This window comes from Coturnix japonica, chromosome 13 (genome assembly GCF_001577835.2).
Source record: "Coturnix japonica isolate 7356 chromosome 13, Coturnix japonica 2.1, whole genome shotgun sequence".
NCBI classification, from domain to species: domain Eukaryota; kingdom Metazoa; phylum Chordata; class Aves; order Galliformes; family Phasianidae; genus Coturnix; species Coturnix japonica.
In genome coordinates, this window is record NC_029528.1 from 4,069,270 (window position 1) to 4,087,546 (window position 18,277).

General features: G+C 41.5%; 1 long non-coding RNA gene across 1 annotated transcript in view; it reads right to left on the minus strand.

Annotated features, from left to right (window-relative positions):
* LOC107320103 overlaps positions 1–18,277 on the minus strand; it is a 44,194-nt gene that overhangs the window by 12,039 nt on the left and 13,878 nt on the right. Inside the window, exon 2 of the long non-coding RNA XR_004308879.1 lies at positions 11,586–11,694. This is a non-coding gene — a long non-coding RNA (uncharacterized LOC107320103). The remainder of the gene's footprint in view (positions 1–11,585; positions 11,695–18,277) is intronic.

Sequence of the window (18,277 nt, forward strand, 5' to 3'; positions counted from 1 at the left end):
TAGCACTGGGATTTTGATCCACTCACTCTATTGGCATGAAATGAAACCTCTGATCCTCCTCTTTTCTTCTTATCATGCAGCTGTACAGAAAGCACGCGTTATCTTTAGGACTCCACATCTCAAGTGGAGCTAGGAGGTGGAATCTGGAGACTGCGCTTATACTGCTGCCTCCCAGCAGGTCACGGTACAACTCATCAATGACGTTTTTATTTGGCAAATCTGTTAATCTCCACTCCATTACCAACTAACTTCCTGCTTGCACAAAGGGAATCTGGAGATAAAAGATGGACTTCTGCACCTGATGCTGAAGGGCATGTGAGCTTGCAGATATAAGGGCTGCCTGACCAGCAGAGGGTACAACATTCATGTGGTTGTATCTGGGCCACCACAGCAGGGAGATGTGCCAGGAAGCCACTTCTCAAATGCCAAAATCTCACCACTATCCCAGCAATATACCAGATAGAAGAGCACTGCCATCACCATCACTTTAGGATGAGAAAACTGAAATATATTCTTTGAAGTAACAGTCACCTTCAATAAGCGCTGAGTGATGCCAATGTCTTGGACTTTCTTGAAACTCATCTGAATTTTGAAGCTAGACAAGACTTTCCAGCTGGAGTGGGTATAGATAACCCAGCCCAGACAGTGCTATGGGAGAGAGCTGTGGCAGAGCAAGGGGACAGACACAAAACACTGCGGCTGACAAAAACTATTCACACCCATTTTCGGAGTCACCACAAGGCAGTGGAAAACTCATGCTCAAAGAAAAACTAAGGCAGTCAGGTCAAGACACAAGAAAGCAGCTAACAACTTGTTCTTAAAGAAGCAACACCTACAGCAACTACTCAGGTACATGCTTCCATCCTGGGATTCAAATGATGATTTTTGGAAATATAAGTCCTATACATCCATGTGGTGGTTTGATCAGCAGTCCTACACTGCTCAGTCATGGCTTCTTTCATTATCTGCCACCCATCTGTACTGTTGGTACGCTTGGCTCTTTTACAGTGTTGATCATGTTTGATTTAACATGCCAGCTTACATTAACAGCTCTGAAACCCAAGCGGCCACATAAGTCCTGAAAAAGCGTTTGGGCTGCTTTGCTGTTGTTACACATTATATTCCTCTCCTCAGTGTCACTAATTCCAACCCAAGAAGCATTTCTAGGGGACACCATCAGCCTCTGTACACCCCAGGGCATCTCAGCAGCCCACAGAGCTGACATTTTATGCCAACCAACCAGCCACTCTACAACATGTAAAGCTTGTAATGTTTCTGGGCATCCCTCCCCCCCCAGTTACTCACACCAGTGACTTCTCCGTACAAGGAACTAGGAAGAGAAAAAAAAAAAAAAAATAAAAAATCAGCTTCTCCTGTGGCTTCCAATTTAATAAAAGCCTTTAAAGTTCAGTGAATTCAAACAATGTAACCTTTGGGGCTCTCGTAAAGAATAATGAAAATAATAAGAAACTATAATGTTTCTCACATAAGTATATCCTTAAGACTGCTAGAAACGTTAGCTCTTTTGGTGGAAACTCAAACCAGAGGCAGCTCAGAGTCACAGTGCTATAAGATTAAATAGGCTATTAATCAGAAAACAGATTAACAATACTTTGTTAAAACTAATTACGTGAGGAAAGCCAACCCGTTGTTGCATTGCCAAAATATTGGAATTTTTTTTTTCTTTATTCATTGCACCATTTTAGACCAAATGTTTTGGCAGCTTAATTAGAAGCAGGTGGTGTCGTTGCCATAATTACATAGAAACCCTCATATTTTGTCATCATGCTTAATTAGAGCCGTTGATTTAGCATGAAAGGAAAACATCCTGGGCAACTGAATATTGCAGCAGCCCAGCCTTTATGGGAAACACAACGCACCTTTAGATGGGAGCTGCCTGTTTGAGATGGTACCAGGTGTTTACTTCAGGTTTGGTACTGCGCTGCCTTCTCCAGTAGAAAGTAGTTAAATTAAATTGAAAGACATTATTTGCAAATGAAACCCAGGCCTGCTGCAGTCAATGGCAAAATTCCCATTGACTTAACGGGGACCAAAACCTCATTGGCTTTCCTGAGCAGAGTAAGACTGATTCTGATTTATTCAGGACAAATACGGCACAACTCCACAAATATCACTGAGAACAGAATTTGGGTCATTAATCTCACAGGAGTTGGGCTGGCGGCATCCAGGGAAAGGAGTGCTGGATGTGGCTTGTGTGACACCTCAGGACCACAGCCCACCACAACCTCTGCTCTGAAAGTGGTTAACAACGTTGTCACAAAGTCCTGCTGAGATGTTCTAAAGAGAGTGGTCATCTTCTGTGCAAGGTCATAAACTAAGGCCCTCAATTCGTGCACCTGAAGGTCTGAACAAATGGCAAAGATTCGATTGCTGTAGCCACCTTCATAGACCTCATTTAGAGTGGGATGTCAGCTGGGGCAATGCACCAGCTGGCACGAATGGAAAATTCACATCCAATGCCAGCTAACCGGCTGGTTTTTCAGAGAGAGGGAGCAAGTGTAGATGGCAAAGCTACAGTCTGTACAGCACAAGCAGCCAGATAACCTCTCAGTCTCAGATGGTCCTTCTGGGTGAAGGAAATCATGCCATGGCACACATAGAACTGGTGCAATCTGCATCACATCCAGCAATTTTCAACACCCCAGACTCAACTCCATTCAGAGGCCCTTGGGCTAGCAGGTCTCTGAGCATAGCAAGCGCTACAGCTGATCTTAACTGAAACAGATAGAACAGATAATGGCATTTTTAACACCTTTGCCCTCTTTTCCACTTCTGCCACTCAATTTTTTTTCTAAGCATGCACATGAATTATCTTATCATTGCGCTCCTTAGACTGAGCTCCAGGGGCCTTGCATAGCTGCAGCATGTGGATCTGCATCTGATTTGGATACAGTGCTTCTAATATTAGAGAGCTATTAATCAAAATCAGTACTACAGACTGTAAGTAATGAAGTCCTTCAAGCACCACACTTCCCTTAAGCCTTCTCATTTATCCCAGCCATCTTACACTGCCTGTTCAAAGTTAGTGGCAGGATTCAATTTCCCATCTGTGCTTGCTAACTTCTTGCTGATCCTAGAGGCTTTAGACCATTCAATCCAGGTATCTCTTCAGGGAGAATGGGGACACGTTAACATATTTCAAAGAAGAAACCTGGAAAATCACTCAAGGAAAATGCCCAGTTCCCCATGACTGCTTGGTCATGTGGGAAACAGTCTGAAGAAATTAATGCTATACTTCTATTTGCGTACCCAAAGAATATTTTTATTTCACTGTCCTGGGCTATTTCCATGAGCCTGATTCTGCTGCTGCACAATGGTTGGGAGCTCAGCTTCTTATCAGCAAGAAGATCAGAATTTCCCCACTTCAACTGCCAAAAGAACTAGGAGTAAATACCCGCATAATCAATGATGCATTTTATCCCATTTCTATCCCATGCATCAACTTCAATCCTTGTGGCTATTATTATATTTAATGCCAATAACCTAGTAATAATCTTATTACAACTGTAGCTTCAATGAAGTACTTAAAATGTCACAAAGCCTTGTAAAGTATAATCAATTTAACCGTAGATTATCAGATTTGGGGTGTTTTCCATATACATGGCTAATAAATCCTGAAATGTATTTTAAAAGCCCAACAGCAAATAAAGATGATGAGGCTATAAAAGACCTTATTTATCTAAGATATTTTCATGACTCAAAATTACCAGCAAATACATACTGGCCTTTGTGTAAGCTCTGAAGCCTGCAATGAAGAAAACATCGCACAAAACTTATCCCTGGACTTCTACATTGTCAAGAATAGAACAAGTTTGTCTGGCAGCATTTACCTGAAATGAGTACTCAGCCAAAAGCAGAAATAAGAGTCAGGCTGGAGACAGAAGATTTGCATTGGTTTTTGTTGGTTTGGTGTTTTTTTTGTTTTTGGGTGTTTTGTACAGAGAGAAGAGATGAGAAGGCAGGATCCAGCAGTTGTTAGAGTAATGGTTTGATCTGTATTTCTGCATTTCTGTTTTGGATAAACTCCAAGCACCAAATGAGAATACTCTGTCCTTATACTACAAGGGAGTTTTAATCCACCCCACATTTAGCAGCAGCAGCGTCCTTTCCCTCGTGGCAGTGTGCATTTAACAGAACACTGCAGTCATTCCCCTCTTTTCTGAATTCACCACTACAGAGAAGCTCCGTGCTTCCTTTTTATTATTTTCCAAATGAAATGGCAAGGAAAGTTTCCCCAGGGGAAAACACACCACTCCGTCCTACAAGCTGGCTGGTTCAGCATGCAGCTGAATGGCAGCACAAACACTGTTGAGCCTCCAGCAGGAACAGCAATGCCTCTGAAAGGCTCAGCCTGAGCTCCCAGACACAGCACAACTCCATCTGCCCAGGCACTGTGCTGAGGCCAGGCTAGTGCAGGTGCTCCCAAGCTGTCATCTGGGAACACAACACAGGCAGCTGAACTTCACTCTATACAAGCGCACAGTTGAATATGTACAGCAGTAACAATGGTAAGTTAGTAAAACCAAGCATGGGAAATTAGTAAAAATCAGCTTGTAGCAGCTGAGCTGAAGCCAGGCTGACTCCTTTAACTTCTGAGAGGAGAAAGGAAAAAAAATCAATACTTTGAGCTATCACAGCTGGGTGCCACATTCCTCACTACTGCATTTTGCTTTGTTTAATTACCCAGACTTTTTCCTATTTAAATTAAAGGTGTTTCCTGGAAAGGGAAGAAGTGCAGACAACACAAAAAGTATGTCTGTAGATTTTTAAAATGATATTCAGGATGCAAACAGCACTGAAACAGGTCAAAGATACTCCACATCAAATTCTCAGTGTTTGAGCTTTGAGATACTGGATATCTGAGTGCAAATGACAGAGAATCCACCTCCATCAGAGACTCTGACAATGATAACCACCCCATCTGTAATAACATTTCTTTACATCCCAAATGAGAAAGTTATTTTTGCTTGACAGACAGGTGGAAGTCCCAAAAGCAATAGGCTGGTTTTCCTCATGGAAGAGTCAAAGACCAAAGCAAATACTTCGCTCAGCTCCATGAAGCACCCAAGTGGATCAGTAAGCTCAATCATTCCTCTGTTCATTGAAGCCCAGAACACAGAGTTTAGTGAATGCCCAAATTCACATCTCACCAAAAGTTACTTGATAATGATTTGAATCCCATAAATTACTTGAAGTGAGAAAGATTCTGATAAAGAAGACAATTTTGGACCCAAACTCCTTCTCTGGTTTGTGTTTTCACAGTTTAACCAAACCCACATCCTATGGCAGCCAGAATCAGCCTCTTAGAGATGAGATGTCAAGAGCCTCCATGAGACAGATACAGGGCACTATGCCTTCCAGGCACGTCCCTTAACCTTTAGCAGGTTTATTTCTCCTCTGATGCATTAAGGTTTATCATGAGCACATTACATATAGGTCAAGGGAAAATACCACATGAATCTAGCACTGCATTACACACATTCCACCTTGCACTCAGCAGGGTCATGCCCATTGACTCAGGAACTTCACCACAGCACTGAATATTCATCCCCTGCCCAAGCTGTGCAGAGGAATATCTGTCCCCATCTTTTCAAGTTTCATTTTTAGCAACTCCTGGTCTATGGTCTATATTATATCATTTTCTTCAGCCATTCTAACTCAAGCATGTAAGGTTGGGTTAAAAAGTGTAGTTATCTGAAAATCACCTAAAGTAAAAAAGATCTCTGTCAGTTTTACTCACTGAATAGTTTGTAGGAAGCGAGCATACAAAGCATGTGTTGCTTAGGCAATTCTTCTTTCTGCCTTGCTCAAAAAAAATTCCTGATGCCACCACATAGGCACAACATGGGTAGGGAATGGACATAATACATCTACTGGTATGAAAGAGATATCATATAACTTATTATCATTAGTATTCACCCTTTGATCATGCACTATTGGCTTGTATGCTGGTTGATTCACATCCCACATAAATACCAATAAAGAGGAAGCAGTTCAGCCCACTCCATTTCCTTTATGAAGGCTTTGTAGCAATAGTTGTTATTTCTTCCTTGTTGCCCAATACTGACATCACTACAAACTTCCGGAGCAATGTAGCAGCCATCTCCCATTCTGGTTCAACCCATTGCCTGCAAGAAACGTCAGCTCAAAGAGTCGTAAAGTGCACAGCTGTAATTATGGATGAAGGGTATTTCTGACCACACTACTATGAGTGGTACCTAAAAGAGCAATTAAAGGGTAAGTAGATCTCTCCAGCACACCTACTTCTGGTATTTCCTTGCACTGCTCAAGCAAAAATGAATTAAGGCTTTCCTTGCTCCAAGGACAGTCCACTTGTTTCTTCTAACCATCTCCAGCGCTACTAGCCTGGCCCAGTGTTCCTCCGCACAGGAAACAAAAATTCCCAGTACAAAAGCACCCACAGTACAAGAGGAACTCAGTGCACCATGAGCTGAGGTGTCTGCTTGTTGGATGACAACCACAGATTGGCTGTGACAGCAACAGGCCGGTGTGGGCACATGGAACAGTTTCAGGGCTTCCTGAGTTTGCTGAACAAAGCTGTTCTGCATTAGTCCCACTAAATTTCTAGGTATGGACTGTAGTTCCACATCTACAAGACTTAGCAAGTGCAAAGTCACTTTCAACAGAGACTTCAGTCCTTAACATGAAAAGCTGGGTGTCCCATTACCAGTCCCCCAAGCTCTCTTGTTGTTGCCTTATTTTGCTTTGATGCCTTTAGCTGTACTTCAAAAGCTTTGGCCCTGCAAACCTTAATCAAGGAAATCAAAAAGAATTTCACTAGATTAAATCAAAAGCAGATTTACAAGATTAAGGACAGTAGAATCAAGAATTCAGGTTGAAAATGAGAACTCTGAAGTGCTCAATATATGATAAAGAAATATAGTCTTCCTTATATGCCTGGGATGGGGATTTCCAAGTAGGTGTGACTGAAGAAGGTACCCAGATCCCACTGAAACTCCTGGGAGTCTGGAATCTAATTGCATTAGGGTACTTTAAAAATCTCAGTCATGCTTATTAATTGTCTGTGATAAAATTTAAGTGATATATTTGCCGTTCTCTTTTACAAAGCAATAACCCAATTAATGTGTGGATAAACTAGGAGGCCAAAGGGAATTGGATTATGTCTGAGGAAAACAGAGGAGCAATTAAAGTATCACTATTATAGGACAGATTGAATTAACATAGTAATGAAAACATTCCTCCCTGTTTGGGAAAAGGGGGCTAAGTCTCCAGTTATGTCTGAGGATTACGAGCAGTGAAAGCTCCTTGTCTATCTCTTGACATCACAGCCATCGTTTCATTGCACATGAAGTCTGAAAAGAACAGGGATAAAAGGAATAAAGGTTCATGCACCTCTTTCTAATCCAAAGCTCCACTCTCCTGCCAGCCTCAGTCTCCACACCCAGGGGATGCTGCTGCCCTGCTTCCAGACAGTACTTTAAATTGGAGTCCAAATAAATTCTTTAATTAACAGAGAGCAACTTCTACCTAAAGCAAGTTCATTAAACACATGAATCCAACATGGGTCATAATTTGCCTTCAAAATTAAAATGATGCCTCCAGGAAAACGTAAGATTGTCTTACAAACCCACAGAAAAGTATAACCGTAAACCAAAATGCCTTGTAGCAACAGACCAACCTTATTTTACCCAGTCTACCAAACCTATGGCAGGATTGTAATTCTAATCTACAGGGCCAATTGGCTTTACTAAGTATAAAAGTCATGAGTGGAAAAAAGTATACAGAATAGCTTATGGCTTCTTTCTCTATACTGTCCAAGTGCTGGAGTCTAGCTCATAGCTCAGACAGTAGTACTGGTGTGAGCAGTGGTGCAGAATGAGTTATTGCCTGGTGTAACAGAATGGCTTCTGAAATCATGGTGATAATGCTTAATCATGTATTTTGCAGACTACGTTCCCCAGAGTCATAAGGATGCAAACCAGTGCTGGAAATGCATTAGCAAGAGAAATAAAGTCTTCCATCTCTCTTATGACTTTGTTAAAACACCACATTTTGCTTTGTCCTTCCTGGGATATAAGTTTAGCTCTTGGAATATTAAACAAACTGACAAGCTAATGAGTTTTTCCAGTGAACAGACTTTCAAATTTAAGGATAGGGTCAGGTTTATCTCAACACTAACATATCCCTGCTCTTACAGATTGTCCTGCAATAAACACACAAAACCTAAGACACTTCACAGTAAGTAAATCTTCCTTCTTAACCCTACTTCCAGGGACAGGCAACAACTGCTGGGAATGGAGTTACATAGCACAACTGGATGTCAGCTCCAAATGCAGTCCTCCTCTCTGCCTTGCTTCAACTCTGGCATTCATCACCCCTTGGACTGTGCTGCCTTTTTCTTCCTATTTGCCACAGGTGGGTTGGACCCATGGAGAACCCGCCCCAGTCTTACTAAGTGCACAGACACTTCAGTCACTTGCACTTGAATCAGACATGGTAGATAAACTACTCATCAGAGATGACCAGCGGTGAAAGCTTGTGGCTGACGTTTGTCCTTGTCCCTGCAGTTACTGTGATATGCCCATGGCAGGCTTCATTCTTGTGCTGTTTTACCCTTGGGCCCTGTGGAGCCCAGCTGTGTGCTCCTAGAGATAGATATAACATGGACTGACCCTCTGCCCAAGCCAGCAAGCTCTGCAGCAAAGACACTGCTTGCTTCAGAGCTGGCTGCTGGCTGACTTTGCCCTTCTCATTTAAAGTTGATTTGATCCCATAGGTTACAGCACTTGAGAAGACTGCAGGGGATACATGGTATTAAAAAAGCAGAAGCACTAGGAGACACCAGCGCCGAAGATTCCTAACTATAGCAGAGCAATGGGGATTAAGCAGAAGGGTATGAATTATTGAGAAAAGAGAAGCCTTTTTCACACAAAATATCCTTAGCAGAACTGGAGTAATCGCAATGACTGCAAACTGGATATCTAAAGATATTGTCCTGGTTTGGGCTCATCTCAGTCCCTATCAATGCACCTGTTACTCCAAAATATCCATCAAATTCTGGAAAAGAAGATATTAATTTCAGCTGGTCTCTGCTCACTGTCACATGTGCACAAGGTCAGGATGTTGTTTCCTTCTATTTCAATGGACAGATTTTTTCAAGTGAGCGGACATTTTGTAAATGATTTTGGTGATTGTTTTAAGGAACTTGTTTTGCAGGGGTACATAGAAATGTGATCGAACATGAGCACATCCTTATGGCAACTGGCCTTCATAAGGAAGCCTTCACTCTTCACTACAACAATATAAGGCCCTACACTCTTCTTGGTGTTATCACTACAACATTTCAGATACCAGAAATATTAAGACCACAGAGAACAGAAGATAACAGAATAGGTACAAAGATCATCCTGGCAGTAAGGAAGAGAATGTCAGTTTCAAGATCCAGTCCAAAAGGGGAAGCTATCAATGCATTTCAAAAGCACATTCTCATTCTAATAAGTTAGAGCTGGCTAGAAGAGATTTTAGCTAGAAAAAATGGACTTTGGAAGTCTGCATTCAAAATTTACCCACACATCTCCTCATCACAACCCAAGAGAGAGCTGACATTTCTGCACATTGCTAAAACCTCAGCTTGCCTGGAAAATCATCATACATAAGGCACAGCCTTAAACTGGCTGACTTAAAAACTGCTGTGTATCTTTCACAGAGCACATTCAGCACGGAACAGCTGTAAATTTACCAAGAGTGGGTTTTCACAACCTGCCTGGGCACGTATATGCGCATACCAGGTCCAGTGTCCTGATGCAATCATAAAAGATCAATGCTCATAAAAGCAGCCAAACAAATTTTCCAGCTCATTTGATTTTCAAGTGTGCAACCAGAAGATCTGAACACAGATCTTTTTTTCCCCTCCGTTTGAAATTCTTTTAATCTTCCTTGCAAAAGAAGTTTCTTCAGATTCTGTCCTCACTTTCTTCTTTGCCTCCCCTCCAACAGCAGCCCCTCTGCTGTTTTAACAAGCTATCAGTCTCTTAACGCTTCAGTGCATTCAAACATCCCCTAACAAGTGCCTAGAGAGGGACCAGGAAGAAGGAAAATGATTATTTTCAATCCATTCCCTCGTCAAACCTCTCACATTTTAACTGCACTTGAGCTGAAATTCATTAGCAAATTGTAGGTAAAGAATTCAGAGAAAGAGTCAAAGTAGCTTTCATGGAGATTATTCCCTACAGTCTGGTTACTGAATGGATAAGGGGAAAAACTCACATCAGTATAAACATTCATCCTTTGAAAAGCCCTTCTTTTTAAGCTACTCCTCTGAAACACTGAACTTTTTCTTTACATGGTTAATATTAATAATTCACTAGTACTGAAGTGATTCCAGCATTTTATTCCATTTTTGAGCTGGAGCATTGCTTTTATCTTCACAGACTTAAGTCAGGCAGCATTTAACAGAGATCATGTTAACATAATGAGACAAAGATCGTTCTGTGGTTAAGGCCCTACTAATGCTCAGGAGCTCTGAGTTCAGTTCAGCTTCTGCCCTGGAGTACTTGTGGGACCCCAGGGAAGTCATTTAGTCAGTTTGCTCTCAAAGGCATATTTCTTCCATATTTTCTATTAGACAAAAAAAAAAAAAAAAGTAGAGCTTAATAGGAAATCAGTTCTTGGTTGTGGGGAAAAAAAAAAGCAGAATTTATTAAAATGTTTTTGGACAAAAACTGCAGCCTTTGTGGAACTGAAAACTTACGTTATCAATTAAGCTTACTTGGTGTTTTGAAAAGACTGAGACTTCTAAGTAAGTAAGTGAAAAACAGTGAGCATGCAGATGTGCACAAGCTCAGTCAGAAGTGTGGGAACTCCAGACGCTTCCACACAATCTCTGAGGTTTGGTAAATGGAAAATTCCTGTTTAAAAAATGCCCTACCAGTCTTGCAGAGAAGCTCCAACTATAAGCACTTCAATGTAGAGATGAGCTCTAATTAATTACCCAAACATATCAGTGTCAGGAACAGGGGATACCTGCCATTGGTTGATACCTCCATGTGCTAAATAGCACGCACCTAATAAGGGGCAGCTTCTTTAATATGCAAGACTGCATTAAGGAATTAGAAAGAACCTTCTGACAACAGCTGCTTTCAAATGTCTCATTTACACTGTAAAAGCTGCTGCTTCCTGTAATAATTGGGAGGGAGAGGAGGGAAACCACACGTAAGCTGATCCGTGCCCCCAGGTACTGTGCACACAGCTCCTGTCAGATCAAAGAGGAGCCATGCTTCCAGTCTGAGGGGAGAACTTGGCCTCTGGCACTTTAAAGAGAAATAAGCTGGAGCATGCCTTGTATTTAGTCAGTACTCAGCCCCTATCTTTGATGTGTGATAACAGTGAGGCAGGTAAAGCGTAAGGGGAGGCCTAACAAGTCATAGCGTAAGTGGGAAACGCCGTTACAAGTCCAGGGTAGGCTGAATGAAATAACATTTGTGCTGTTCTGTGAAAGCCCAGACGTGTATCTCAGTCATGGAAAGGATCAGACAAAAAGAGAAATAAGCGTAGGAATCAGAAACCTGCAGACAGTTACTAACCTTGGAGGTAATGGCCAAAGAACCAATCCATCTGCACTTGGTGTGGGGGCTCAGGACGTGGCTGGACTGCAGGCACACTTCACAATTCATGCACACAGAGGACCCAGCCCTGCTCAGGACAAGAAAATTCATCTTAAAAGAGCTTCAAGGTACCACCTGAATAATATCTCTAAGTTTTGGGTAAGGGAACCTTTCTATCCTGGTTACACATGCTTGAAGTCCACAATACCCTAATGCACAACATTTGTGGGCTTTATGCTTGCAGGTCTATGGAACAAAGACTTTCAGAAATTAAGTCATTAAATAAATGCAATCATGGTTTCTGCTCTCCATTTCAGATTTATTGTTTCATAAGGGAAAATTATCCTAGGATATACACAGGGCTTAAATCAGTGCAGTAAGGTTATGCAGGGAAGTCAGGCTTGTGCATGTTGCACATGTTTAAATGGCAAAATAAATGACTGTGTAGAAAGCATGATGTCATGAGATACCTAACAGAAAGCCAAAAACAAAAACTTGGCCTGATTTGACTTGTTTTCCTTTTGCAAGATGCCTTCAGCAGGATTTTGTTCATTCTGACTACTCAAGGAAACAAATGCAGACGGGAAGACGTTCCTTTGTCACTTTTTTGTATAGAGGGAAGAGAGAATTTAAGTTCCTCCAAAAATGGGGGGAAAAAAACCAACAAACTTGGGCTGCTGGTGAAGATTCTTATGTCCTAAATAAATCATTTTCTGCTGCTCCTAAAGATGTGATTGATTTGAGGGCCAGAAAGAACACGACAATTGAATGCACTTGCTAATAGCTATGGGTCATCTGTCTTCCGTGAGTGACCAAATGTTGGTTTAACCTTCCTAATCCAACAAACATCACCAGCTGATCTGATGGCTCTAGCAATCAGTATCACCCCCAGGAGATGAGAGAGGAAAAAGGCTTGACAAAGTGAACGGTAAACAGTTGCACCAGATCATCTCTGACTCTGATGCTGAGGACATCCTCATACAACTGGGATTGTCACTTGGAGCTGATGGATTTGTTTATTTCTTGAAACCAATTCAAGGCATTTATACCAGCTTCAACCTCAAAGTCCTTTCAGAGAACAGTCCTAAAAGAGATTCCACACAAGCATTAATCTAATTATATCCTTGGCCTCATCCAATTAGCGTTTTAAACTTATGAACCCCAGAAGAAATTTGTTTGAAAGGAAGAGTATTTTTTAAAAAATAAGATGTCTGTCACACAGTTTTAACAAACTTCACCCAAGTGCATGCCAGCACTTTTCTGAGCCATATGGGGATTTCTGTTGTCAGCTAAGAATTGTGAATACCCCATGCACTGGCTACTGAACAAAGCTGTTTTCATAGTAGAAGCAAGCAGAAAATTTTTAGGTGATTCCTTGCATCTCATCATTATTACCAACTTAAGGCACTTTCACACACATTTAAGTTTGCACTATTCAAAAAGCATTAAATTTTATGAGTAGAAGCAGATGACATTTAATCTGATCTTTTCTAGAGCAGCTGTAGCTGGTTACACAGTTAATGCTTTTCAAGCCAAGAGGCAGCTTTTTGTTTTGTGACCATACCGTGCCTCATGCTGGAAGTTTATTCTTAAACCAGTCATTCTCCTGACAGAGGTTTATGTTTTAGAATCAATCTGGCATAGGACAGAAGAGCCGCATCTTCCACTGAAGCAAATTCTCCTGAGTCTTGTCCCCTAGAAAAGCTACAGAGCATCAGTTCTCTGTTCTATCTCCATCATCATAAAAATGGAGGAGCGAGGGCCAACACCACAGCTTGCTCATACTGAAAGCCACGATCCAGCTGCTTTGGCTGATGCAGCTCTTTAGTATCTGTGGAATCCCCCAGGTATCACTCATGCTTTGCAGCAGGATGAGCCTGAGCAGCTTGTTTGTGTGAAGCCTAACACTCAGCACAGTGTTCTCAGCATGGATACCGCCTTCTTTCCTGCCACTGAAATTCACCAAGAAAGGCAAACTGAAGAAACGCTGTTTTCTTTCCACAGTTCATCCGTGCTTCTCTTTGTTTCCTGGAGGCAGCTGATCTATAACAGGAGGCTACTGAGGGTGCACCCAGAGGTGCAGATGGCGCTCTCAAGTGCAGAGATGGCATGTCATACCAAAATCCTGACAGCATGAAGAGCAGTAGGCCCCGAAGTGACAAACTTTGCAGACACAAGAGGTTTTAGAGCTAGCAGTGGGTTCTTAGCAGAAGCTTTCAAAGCAGAGACACCTGTGAGGCCATTTCTTGGTATCCTACTAGAATTCACTAACGAACAAAGCAACATTTAGTGTTTATGTTGCAGAGAGACTGTGACAGTGGGATTTGAGTATGCTAGGGCCCAAGAAAACACAAATGGGCAAAGCCATTGATCTGATATGGTATCATAACAATGGTCCCCAGAGCAAATGTACAGTGATGTATAGTGACAATAATGCAAAGATGGTACAAGAGAGGTGGTGATAAGTATCCAAAAGGTTATTTAAAGGAAAGACTCACCCAATAGAGGCCTTCAGTCTGCTGGAAAATGCTGAGGCACTCTCCACCAAGTAGCAATCTTAAAGAGATGCTGCTTCAGTGGTGGTCAGCCCTTAAATGAGGTCTAGAGGAGGTGGAGTCAGGCTCCACCCCTTCCAGGAGCACAGCTTAATTACTCTCACCTGTGCTCCCACAGCTAACCTGAAACTTGCCTCAGCTGATTAATCAGAGGTTCAGGCTGTGATCACCAATTTCCCATACAGCAAAGTACAAGATAAGACAAATAACTCAGAAGCAAATTAGAACACATCAGGCTACGTGAATCCCTCCATCATGGACCTCCACTTCCTTGAGGGCCAGCACAGTGCTGTATCACAAGATTTCATTGCTTCCCCAGCACGTCTCCTCCCTGATCCTCTAACTGGGCTCCCGTGCCAGCTCTGTGTGGACTGTATGCATCCTAAGCACGTTTTAAATGCTAGCAAAATAGTGTTATAACAGACAACACATCCTTCAGTGGAAAGTTGAGTCCTCATTTCAGATTTCTCTTGAACTATTAAAAATCAGTCTGTTGTTCTTTTATTTTTTGTTTTTAGACTTCTCTCTCAGTTAAAACAGAATCTACATTTTTTATCAAAGCCTTCTAAATGCAAATTGTTAAATCTTTGCTATTTTGGAGAATGATAGTTATGAGTTGACAAACAGTCTATTCGCCATCTGAGAGAGCTTGTCACAACACACATAAATTAACCCTCCCCCACACAGAGTATGGGAATCTATAAAAAAGGGGATTTGTCTTTTCTTCTACTTCAGCCCATGGAGAATTATCTTCTTTGCAGAGCTTCTTGTGATGTATTGCTGCTCAATCATGCATGCACCTTTGAAACAGCATCACAAGTTCTTCCTGACAGCAAGGAATGTGTTCCTACTCCAAGGTTACCTTTGTTCAAAATATACAATAGAAACTAGATGCTAATGAGAAAATAAATGCACAGCACGGTCTTTGGAAATGGCAGTGCTGAAGCTATCACCTTGCCTGAAGCAATAAATTCCAGGATAGCACAGGCTGTATTTTTAAGATTTATCACCTAACAAACTAGCAAGCATTGATTATACGTTTTTCCTTGAGTAATTGCCAATATCATTAATATGATCGCTATGATAAAAACAGATTCTATACACTTCCGTGCAGAATATGCATGAAACACAAAGACTAAAACTCACTGCCAGAATCCTGACAGAACCTCAACTTCAGTTAAGTGGGACAAGCTCAGGAAGGAGATGAAACTGTCCATGATGTTAAGAGCAGCAACAGAACAGGAGAAGAGACCTTATGCCCTGCAGCTGGGGCAGCCATTACCCCTGCATGGGTCCCAAGTCCCCCTCAGTGGTCCCAGCCTGCAGCCCCTGTTTAGGACCTCATGGAGAAACAGCTTAGAAACTATGCAGGTACTTACAAAGCAGAATACAGTACGACTCCTGCTGCTCTTTCACCAAGTTGGATTGTGTTTCCCTCTGATAACCTATTTTATATCTAGTTATGTTACCCAGATTTGGCTTAGAGGGCTTCTTTCCCCTTCATTTGATGGAGAAAAGCCAGGTTAAAACCATCCTACAGATTTTTTCCTGCAAGTTAATAGCAATCCTTGACCATTCACATTTAGTATTTATATCAGCACAGCCTTCTATTGAAAGGCATCCAAGAGCAGAGCATAACAATGGTGCTCTTTCCAGTTGCTACCAAGAACACTGCAGAGAAAAGAGTAAGGAATGGGAAGCACCTTATTTTCTCACTGTGTTTCAGTGATGTTCTCCAGTCTCTTCTACACTAAGGCATTTCTGTACATGACAACCATGTACCTCATTCTGGCTGTCGAAGAACTGACTCTTAATAAAGAAGGTAGTTGTTAAGATACCAGACAGAATGCTCCTCACCTCTTTGAGAATTAAATTAATACTATTCCCCAGCAAAAGAGCTTGCCCTACCTTCTTTAGGAAGTTTGGAATTGCCACTGGGTTACTCAAACAGGCACAAAAGCAAAGAGGAAACCTCTGTAAAAGTCCAACTCCACAGTTCTAACATCTACTCTGCAAACAGGGGTTTCAGAATCAAAACAAGACTTGGATTAACATTTATGACACTTATCTATGTCACATTTCTCACATTACCACTGTATGTTTCAGCTGAGGTGCTGAAATCCTATCTCGAAAAGGAGGCAGGAACAGAAAAGCCCTGGATAAGGAATGATGCATTTTTCCCTACACAACACTTTAGATAAGAAATAAGCTGCTCATTTATCGCTTGTCAGCATTCTAACAAAGCTAAAACACTTCCATTTCTGAATACCATCCTTAAACATGTCCTGAACAATTAATTAGAGTAAGAAGAGCCAAATAACCAGAGCCCAGTGCAGATAAGACAAATAACATTGTGGAAGAGGAGCCTTAAGAAATCCAGTGAACATCAGATATATATCATGCACATTCTAAATTTAAGATCGAGGGTAATTATTTTAATGTGGAACTTTCAATCACCACTCACCCTACAGAGCTTCCCCGTGGATTTGAGGTTGAGTAATGTAGTAATGACAGTATTACCACTTGTAACAGAAAGAAACATTATAGTATCATTATCAAGGAATTACTCTTGCAATTAGAAATAATTCCCACATTCACAGTCAAATAAGTAACACTTTCTCCATTAATTTAATTTTCCCTGTAAGGCTCGAGTAAGCAGCTATTCTTATCACTGTTTTAATACATCTGTCTGCTTGTTCATCTAAATAGCCCCCAATTCTCTGATTTTGAAGAGCACTGTGTCTAGTCAGATAATTTCTCAAGAACTGAACTACATGATCTGTCAGGTTACTGGGCAGGTATAAAAAGAAAGAAAGGGGAAAAAAAAGAATTTCTCATGTTTGACCTGGTTCTACAATGTCCTCTGAATGGAAATCACTCCCTTCAGATGCATTTACAACATGAGAAGAATGATAACTCAGGACAGTGTAAAACATTATCCTCTGTGCATCCTGTTTGCAATGGCTTCCTCACTACTACCAGTAACAGTAGCTCATAAGAGTATTGCTGTGTAACTACTGGTGCTTCTGCAATAAAAACTGTTCACAGGAGAGAACAGGTCTCTTCAGTCTATCAGAAAGAGCTGAGGAGCTCAGGACTATGCAGTGCATGGGAGCGTTTTGACCACTTGTTGTTCTAAGTATGTATTCTGCTCCAGGGAGGCTCAGGCAGTGATGTCTTCCACTCTTTGTTAGCTCCCATTTCATCAACCCCTCCACTGCAGCCTTGTGCTATAGATGAGATTTCAGGGAAGAATGTTAATCTGTGGTTTTATAACATTTACGTGCATAAAGTAGTCTGTATCAGAATGGCCATATATAATGAAATTCTGGAGTATTTTCTTGAAGAAATCTCACTCTTACCACTACAGAGCTTGAATGTCAAAGTGCAGAGGCAGAATGAGGGCTTTTCCTGGTTCTTCCAGTGATACCAATGGCAGAAGTTAACTTACAGAAACATTCTCATGTCCTCTGGTTGTTTATATTTGGGAAAACTTTGGCACCTCACCCAAACTGATTTTTTATGCCATGCTTCTGGGTCATGCCATTCCTCACCCAGCTCTACTGAAGAGAATGCTGCAGGATTCAATACACTGCACTTCCCATGTATCACAACCACAAAAATGCCTGCAGCCAGTCACCCTCACACAGTAGGCAATGAGTACCTCCTTTCTTGACTAACATGATGGACAGCTTTTCTTTGAGGCAGAACTAAGGAGAAAGCACTGAGCACAGCATCCCATTCAGGACCCTGAATCCCTCAAACTGTGCTTAAGTGGGTGCCAAAATCTTACCCTAGGCATGAGCACTGAATTTCTGAAATCCTTGTTGTAAGTTCTAAGCACACAAAGGGAGAGAACGAAGCAACTGACCTCACAACACAGCCTACGTAGTACATTGCATGTGCCAGTCTTATGTATAATTCTATTACACCCCCCTTCATCTCCCAGCTGAACTCTTTGCAGAAGCCCTCCTCAGTGAGATCTTACAGCTGCTTCATAAGAAAGCCTATGAATACATTCATTGTTCTTATGCAACTCGAAGGCATATAGCTTCTTACTAAATCAGACATTCAATACACAGAGGAAAACACTGTAAAACAGTACAAGATACAGTA